We start from the raw sequence: 6,944 nt of genomic DNA, 5'->3' as shown, positions 1-6,944 counted from the left end.
CAAAGCTGTCAGACAGAGTCATTTGCGTCTGCAGAGGTTTCTGCTGGTTTGTTATTGTTTACTGTGCCCTGTCCCCAGAGGTGGAGTCTACAGAGACAGGCAGGTTTCCTTGAGCTGCTGTGAGCTCCACCCAGTTCGAGCTTCCCAGGGACTTTGTTTACCTACTTAAGCCTCAGCAATGGCGGTCGCCCCTTCCCCAGCCTTGCTGCTGCCTTGCCGGTAGATCACAGACTGCTGTGCTAGCAATGAGGGATGCTCCGTGGGCGTAGGACCCTCCCGGCCAGGTGTGGGATATAATCTCCTGGTGTGCCCGTTAGCTTAAAGTGCAGTATTGGGGTGGGTGTTACCCGATTTTCCAGGTGTTGTGTGTCTCAGTTCCCCTGGCTAGGAAAAGGGATTCCCTTCCCCCTTGCGCTTCCCAGGTGAGGCGATGCCTTGCCCTACTTCAGGTCTTGCTGGTCGGGCTTCAGCAGCTGACCAGCACTGATTGTCTGGCACTCCCTAGTGAGATGAACCCAGTACCTCAGTTGAAAATGCAGAAATCTCCGGTCTTCTCTGTCGCTCACGCTGGGAGTTGGAGACTGGAGCTGTTCCTATTCGGCCATCTTGCTCCGCCCTCTCCTGCTTTTGCTTTAAAGTTTGTTTTGTCTGGTATAAGAATAGCTACCCTTGCTCACTTTTGAAGTCCATTTGCATGGAAAATCTTTTTCACCCCTTTGCCTTAACTTTATGTGAGTCTTTACGTGTTAGGTGAGTCTCCTGAAGAAAAGAGAAAGTTGTTTGGTGAATTTTTATTCATTCTGTCATTCTGTATCCTTTAAGTGTAGTATTTAGATCACTTACATTCAATGTTAGTATTGAGATGTGAGATAATATTACATTCATCATGCTTTTTTGTTGCCTGAATACATAGTTGTTGTTGTTGTTGTTGCTGTTTTTCATTTTGTTATTGTTATATAGGTCCTGTGAGATTTATGCTTTAAGGAGGTTCTATTTTGATGTAATTCTAGGATTTGTTTCAAGATTTAGAGCTCCTTTAGCAGTTCTTATAGTGCTAGATTGGTAGTGGCAAATTATCTCAGCATTTGTTTGACTGGAAAAGACTATCTTTTCTTCATTTGTGAAGCTCAGTTTCACTGGATACAAAATTCTTGGTTGATAATTGTTTTGTTTAGGGGGGCCAAAAATAGGACTCTAATGCCTTCTAGGTTGTAGGATTTCTGCTGAGAAATCTGCTGTTAATCTGATAGGTTTTCCTATATAGGTTACCTGATGCTTTTACCTCACAATTCTTAAGATTCTTTCCTTTGTCATGACTTTAGATAACCTTATGACTATTTGTCTAGTGATGGTCTTTTTGCAATGAATTCTCCAGGTGTTCTTTGAGCTTCTTGTATTTGGAGGTGTAGCTCTCTGGCAAGGCTGGGAAAGTTTTCCCCAATTATTCCCGCAATATGTTTTTCAAACTTTTAGATTTCTCTTTTTCCTTGGGAATACCAATTCTTCTTAGGTTTGGACATTTAACATAGTCCAAAACCTCTTGGACACTTTGTTCATTTTTTTAAATTATATTTTATTTGTCTTTGATGGATTGGATTAATTTGAAAGCCTTGCCTTCGAACTCTGAAGTTGTTTCTTCTGCTTGTTTGCTGAGACTTTCCAATGCATTTTACATTTCTCTGAGCGTGTCCTTCATTTCAAGAAAGCGTGGTCATTTTTTATTTATGCTATTTCACTGAAAAATGTTCCTTTAATATCCTGTATCATGTTTTTTATTTATTTAAGTTAAACTTTACCTTTCTCTGGTGCCTGCTGGTTAGCTTAATAATCAACTTCTCAATTCTTTTTCTGGGAATTTGGAGATTTCATCTTGGTTTGGATCCATGTCTGGTGAGCTGGTATGATCTTCTGGGGGTGTTAAATAGCCTTGCTTTGTCATTTTACAAGAATTGTCTTTCTGGTTTCTTCTCATTTGAATAGAATATGTCAGAGGGAAGATCTGGAATTCAAGGGCTGCTATTCAGATTCTTTTATCTTGTGGGGTGATCCCTTGATGTGGTGTTCTTCCCCCTCCCCTGGGAATGGGGCTTTCTGAGAGGCAAACTGTATTGATTGTTTTTGCTCTTCTGTGTCTAGCCACCCAGGAGAGCTACTGGGTTCTGGGTTGGTACTGGGGAATGGAATCCTGTGATGTCATCCATCTTCAGGTCTTGCAGCCATGGATACCAGCATTGCTCTGGTGGTAGTAGCAGGGAGCGAAGTGAAGTCTGTGAGGTAACAGGGAGTGAAGCAGAGTCTGTGGAGTTGTGTTTTTCTTTAGTGTGTTGTTTTTGTGTTTGTTGGCCTCCAGCCAGGAGGTGGCACTTTCAAGAGCACATCAGCTGTGGTCCTATAGGGAGGATGCAAACTTGCCCTAAGGACACCCGGTTTACTGTTCAATTTTCTCAGGCAGTGGGCAGGGCCACAGAGCTCCAAAGAGATTATGACTTTTCTCTTCCGCTACCAGGGCTGGTAGAGAAAGACCACCAGGCAGGGATAGGCATGTCAGAGCTCAGCCACTCCTTGGGCAGGGCTTGCTGTGGCTGCTTTGGTGGATGGGATGTGGTTCCCAGTCCAGTGGAATTATATTGCCAGGGGGATTATGACTGCCTCTGTGAATCATAAAAGTTACCAGGGAAGTGAGGGAAAGCTGGTAGTCACAGGCTTCACACTGCTCCCAGTCCTAAAGGACAGTCTCACTATCACCATACCCCACAAACAGCAACGAGTCTATTTCCAGGCAGCCAGTGACCAGGGCTGAGAACTTGCCCCACACTATGAGCCTTCACATTGAGAAAGCAAGCAGACTCATGGTTTTAGGGCCTCTCAGGGAACCTGTAGTGGTGATCCAGTTCCTTCCAAGGGTCTGTGAATTATCTCGGCTTTCCTGGTATGTTCCTATGGTAGTTCTTGGAGCAAAAGTTTGTGATATGAGTCTCCACACACTGCTCTGTCCAAGTGGCAGCTTCAAGCTAGTCCTACCTCCTGTCTGCGGTCTTAATCCCATCCTCAATATACTTCCTAACACTGACTACAATTAATATTTCTATTGTTTTACCACAATAACATAGCATTTTATCTGTTTTCATTTGCATTTTTTCAAATACAGGTAAAATAGAAAATTTCTCAGGCCGGGGGCTGTGGCTCAAGCCTGTAATCCCAGCACTTTGGGAGGCCGAGACGGGCGGATCACAAGGTCAGGCGATCAAGACCATCCTGGCTAACACGGTGAAACCCTGTCTCTACTAAAAAATACAAAACAACTAGCCGGGCGAGGTGGCGGGCGCCTGTAGTCCCAGCTATTCGGGAGGCTGAGGCAGGGGAATGGCGCGAATCCGAGAGGCGGAGCTTGCAGTGAGCTGAGATCCAGCCACTGCACTCCAGCCTGGGCGACAGAGCGAGACTCTGTCTCAAAAAAAAAGAAAAAAGAAAAAAAGAAAATTTCTCACTACTCTGTAATGTGTTCCCAAGACCACCCTGTGTGGCTCTTATTCAGGAGTCATTAAGATGTGTTAGAAGGACTCAGAGAACTCAGAAAAGATTTTAGACTCTCGATTATGGTTTCTTACAACAAAAGAATACACATTGAAATCAGCAGAGTTGAAAGGTGTATAGGGCAGTGTCCAGGAGATACTAAGCCCAAGCTTCAGTTGTCTTCTTCTGGTGAAGTTGTGTGAACAGCATTGAATTCTTATAGCAGTGATATGTGTCAAGACATATGGAATATCGCCTAACAGAGAAGCCCACCTGAGCTTTATTCTCCAGGATTTTTATTACAAACTGCCCACATAGGCATGGAGCATTCACGTGGTTGACTTTAATTATTCTGTCTCCAACCTCTCCAGAAGTCAAAACTGATGCATTATGACCTATAAGTTTCATTGTTAGCATAAATTATCTGCCATGGCCAAAGGAACTTAGGCATAAGAATAGGGTCTTACCTGGAAGAATAGTCCAAAGACGTAGAGATTTTCTCCCAATAGCCAATGAGGACAGAGCTTTATTTTGAAATGTGTGGGATTTGAATATCCCAGACCTGTTGAGTTAACTCTTTCCTGAACAAGCCACCTCCCTGGTCCTGGACCTGACCAGATGACAAAACTTGATTTAGCTTTATCTTAATATTGAAACATTTTTCTACAATTTATTAAAATACTCCTTAATCTAGTATTTTTGTGCCGTCTCCATCAACCAAAAAAATAGCACTGAAAATACATAAACATAAAAAGTTAAGTATTAAAACAGATGAAGATTATAGTTGGAAAATAATTGAACTTATAAATCTTATGTTTTTGCTTGCCTAAAAGCTGCCTATATTAATGAGCTTTGGGAATCTTTTGTGTTTGAAAAAAAAATGGCCCTCCAGTTGGCATGAATCGACTTTTTGATCTCCCCAACAAAGAAATGTGCCAGAGACAGCAGAACGCAAGCTGTGGACCAAAGCAGCTGTGGGTACTGGCAGCTAATGCAGTGGGGAGATTATGGAAATTCTGATCCAACAGTGTCCTTGCTCTGCCCTGCATGCACCTGGCATATCCTAAAACCTGAGGAAATACCAGTGCCCAGACCCATTAAGATCACCCAGCAGCTGGGCAATCAGGCGAGTGACTTCCACTGGGGACCACAGGATGGCCAGGTTTAGATGTCTATAGTCCGGGGTCTGTGCAGGAGCACTCCACTAAGGGGAAAAGATGACAATGAATTCTAGCCTGTATCCCCCTTGCCAGATCTTACGTTCTGGCATATGGGGTGCTATCTGTTTGGAGGAAGGTTCATCTCTTTTTGATCTTCACAAAGTTACTATGTGCTAATGATGGCACATCTCAGTAAATGTGGCATCTTCTTAGGCTTCTTCAAGTTAACTGGAAGAGAGTAAGATCATCTCCCTCTTCTTCATACCATCGTTGTTGAAGAGACCAGAGGTTGAAACTAAACTATGCTTGTGAACTGGAAAGTAAACTAATGCTAAACTGATGCTAAAAGTAGTAGCAGAATTTTGATATTTGCCCTCAGTGAAATCATCATTCCATGCAATACTCTTGAATTTCTGCTAATGTCCTAATGCCCATGAGCACGTTAAGAAAGAGCCAAAAAATTATCAGGATACTGATGAAATGTCACATTTACTGCCAAATTAACAAAGGTCTTAGAGTAAACATAAAGAAATCAGTTTGTGTTGAAAAAGGTTTGGAATCTAATCCAATATTCATGAATTTATTGGTGGAGTCCTGTCAATGTGGGCTAAAGTATTAACAATGTTCAAATGTAGCAAATCATTTTGTGTATCCCTTTTGTTATCTTTTAAAGTAGTCATTATATTGATATCAGATACTAATTTCTATAGATATGTACAACTTTGTGTTTATACTTATCCTTGCCCATGCACAATAATTATTTTTCCTTTTAGCAGCTTATTTCCACAAGGACTAAGTCTTCATTTCGTTTTGTTTTCTTCAAAGAAAATTAAACTACTTCGAAACTCATGCTAGCAGGAATATTTTTAAAGCTGAATTTATATTGTAAGTATTTTAATTTTGGTGATCTTATGATATAAATTTATGATTTTGTGATGTAACATAAAGCATTTTCTGCATTATTTTACATTTTGAAAGATTTCAATCTGCATCACAGATTTTGTTAAACTTTAAAATTCAATTTATCTATATTCTCATTTAATCATTATCAAGAAAATTTGTATAGTTCTGTAAGTAACTTATATCCTGCTTAAAATATTTGAAGTGATTTACAAGTTACAGAGAATGCCAAATAGAATAATTATGGTGAAAATATAGAAAAAAATACTACAATGTCCCAAGGACTGTGCTGAGTGTTTTCCATTTTCTGTAATCTTTAATTCTCATAATATTGTGCTTTGAACATTATTATCTCCATTTTACAAAGTGGAAACTAGGGCTCAAGGAATTTAAACGATGCATTTAGGATCATGTGACCAGAATGCGCTAGAAACAAGGCCCACGTGCAGTACTCAAACTCTAATGCCTACTCCCTGAGCCACTGCATTATGCTGCCTCAGAAACCCTTTACCCATAACATAGAATTCATATTTTCTTTTACTATAATTTGAAATTTTAAAGTACAATTAGTTTCCTGATTAATGTAAAAAAATTAGCATTTCTCAAATCCTAGTCCATAGGCCACCTACAACAAAATTATCTAAAATCATAGTCCATAAGTCACCCACAAAAAAATTATCTGAAATTATCAAAAGTCGAGCTACTAGGGTTCTACCGGAGGTACTAAATATATTTCTCCATTTCTTGTGGGGGAGTGGAGTGAGAGAGAAAGAGTGTGGAGAGTAGGTATGTGACTTTTAAAAAGCTTTTCCAGATCACTTTTTTAGATGCCAAATTCTGAGACACACTGTTTGTAAATGATAGTCTGAGAGCCCTGAAGAAATAATGCCACTGCCATGTATCTTTTCAATAAAATTCAGCAAGGACTACATGCAACAACAGTACTTCTAATTTAGTCAGGTTCTGTATTTCTATGTTGATATATTCCAATCCCATATCATCAGAAATTGTTAAAGGTTATCAACATTGTGACTTTGATTTTACTGTGTGCTATCTATTTCTTGCTAGTATGAGAGTAATATCTAATCCTCTTTTTCTTTTTACACTATTTCTTTTCTCTTAAAATGTTTTGTGAATAAATAGTTCCACTGAAATTATTCAAGTTAATTTATGCTACCACTGAAAATACTCACATTTATTTCTTATCTCTTTTCCTCAGAAGTAAATACTAGTCATGAATAATTCTGCATTTTAATTTTTTCATTTAGCCACTGACTCAATCTAAAATGGATTTTATATCACGTAGCCTTAAAAATCATCATTATTATTGAGATTATAGTCCTACTTAGAAAAGAATTAAGTGAACACTAG

At 39.8% G+C, this 6,944-nt stretch overlaps 1 long non-coding RNA gene across 12 annotated transcripts in view; it reads right to left on the bottom strand.

Moving 5' to 3' along the window:
- The window catches only part of LOC103882209, a 107,519-nt gene that overhangs the window by 60,936 nt on the left and 39,639 nt on the right, over positions 1-6,944 (bottom strand). For all 12 annotated transcript variants that reach the window (XR_004182233.1, XR_004182235.1, XR_004182232.1 and 9 more), the window contains one exon: positions 3,981-4,123. This is a non-coding gene — a long non-coding RNA (uncharacterized LOC103882209). The remainder of the gene's footprint in view (positions 1-3,980; positions 4,124-6,944) is intronic.

This window comes from Papio anubis, chromosome 2 (assembly GCF_008728515.1).
Source record: "Papio anubis isolate 15944 chromosome 2, Panubis1.0, whole genome shotgun sequence".
Taxonomy (NCBI): domain Eukaryota; kingdom Metazoa; phylum Chordata; class Mammalia; order Primates; family Cercopithecidae; genus Papio; species Papio anubis.
Note: the sequence above shows the minus strand (reverse complement) of the source record. Positions and strands in the feature narration are given on the sequence as shown.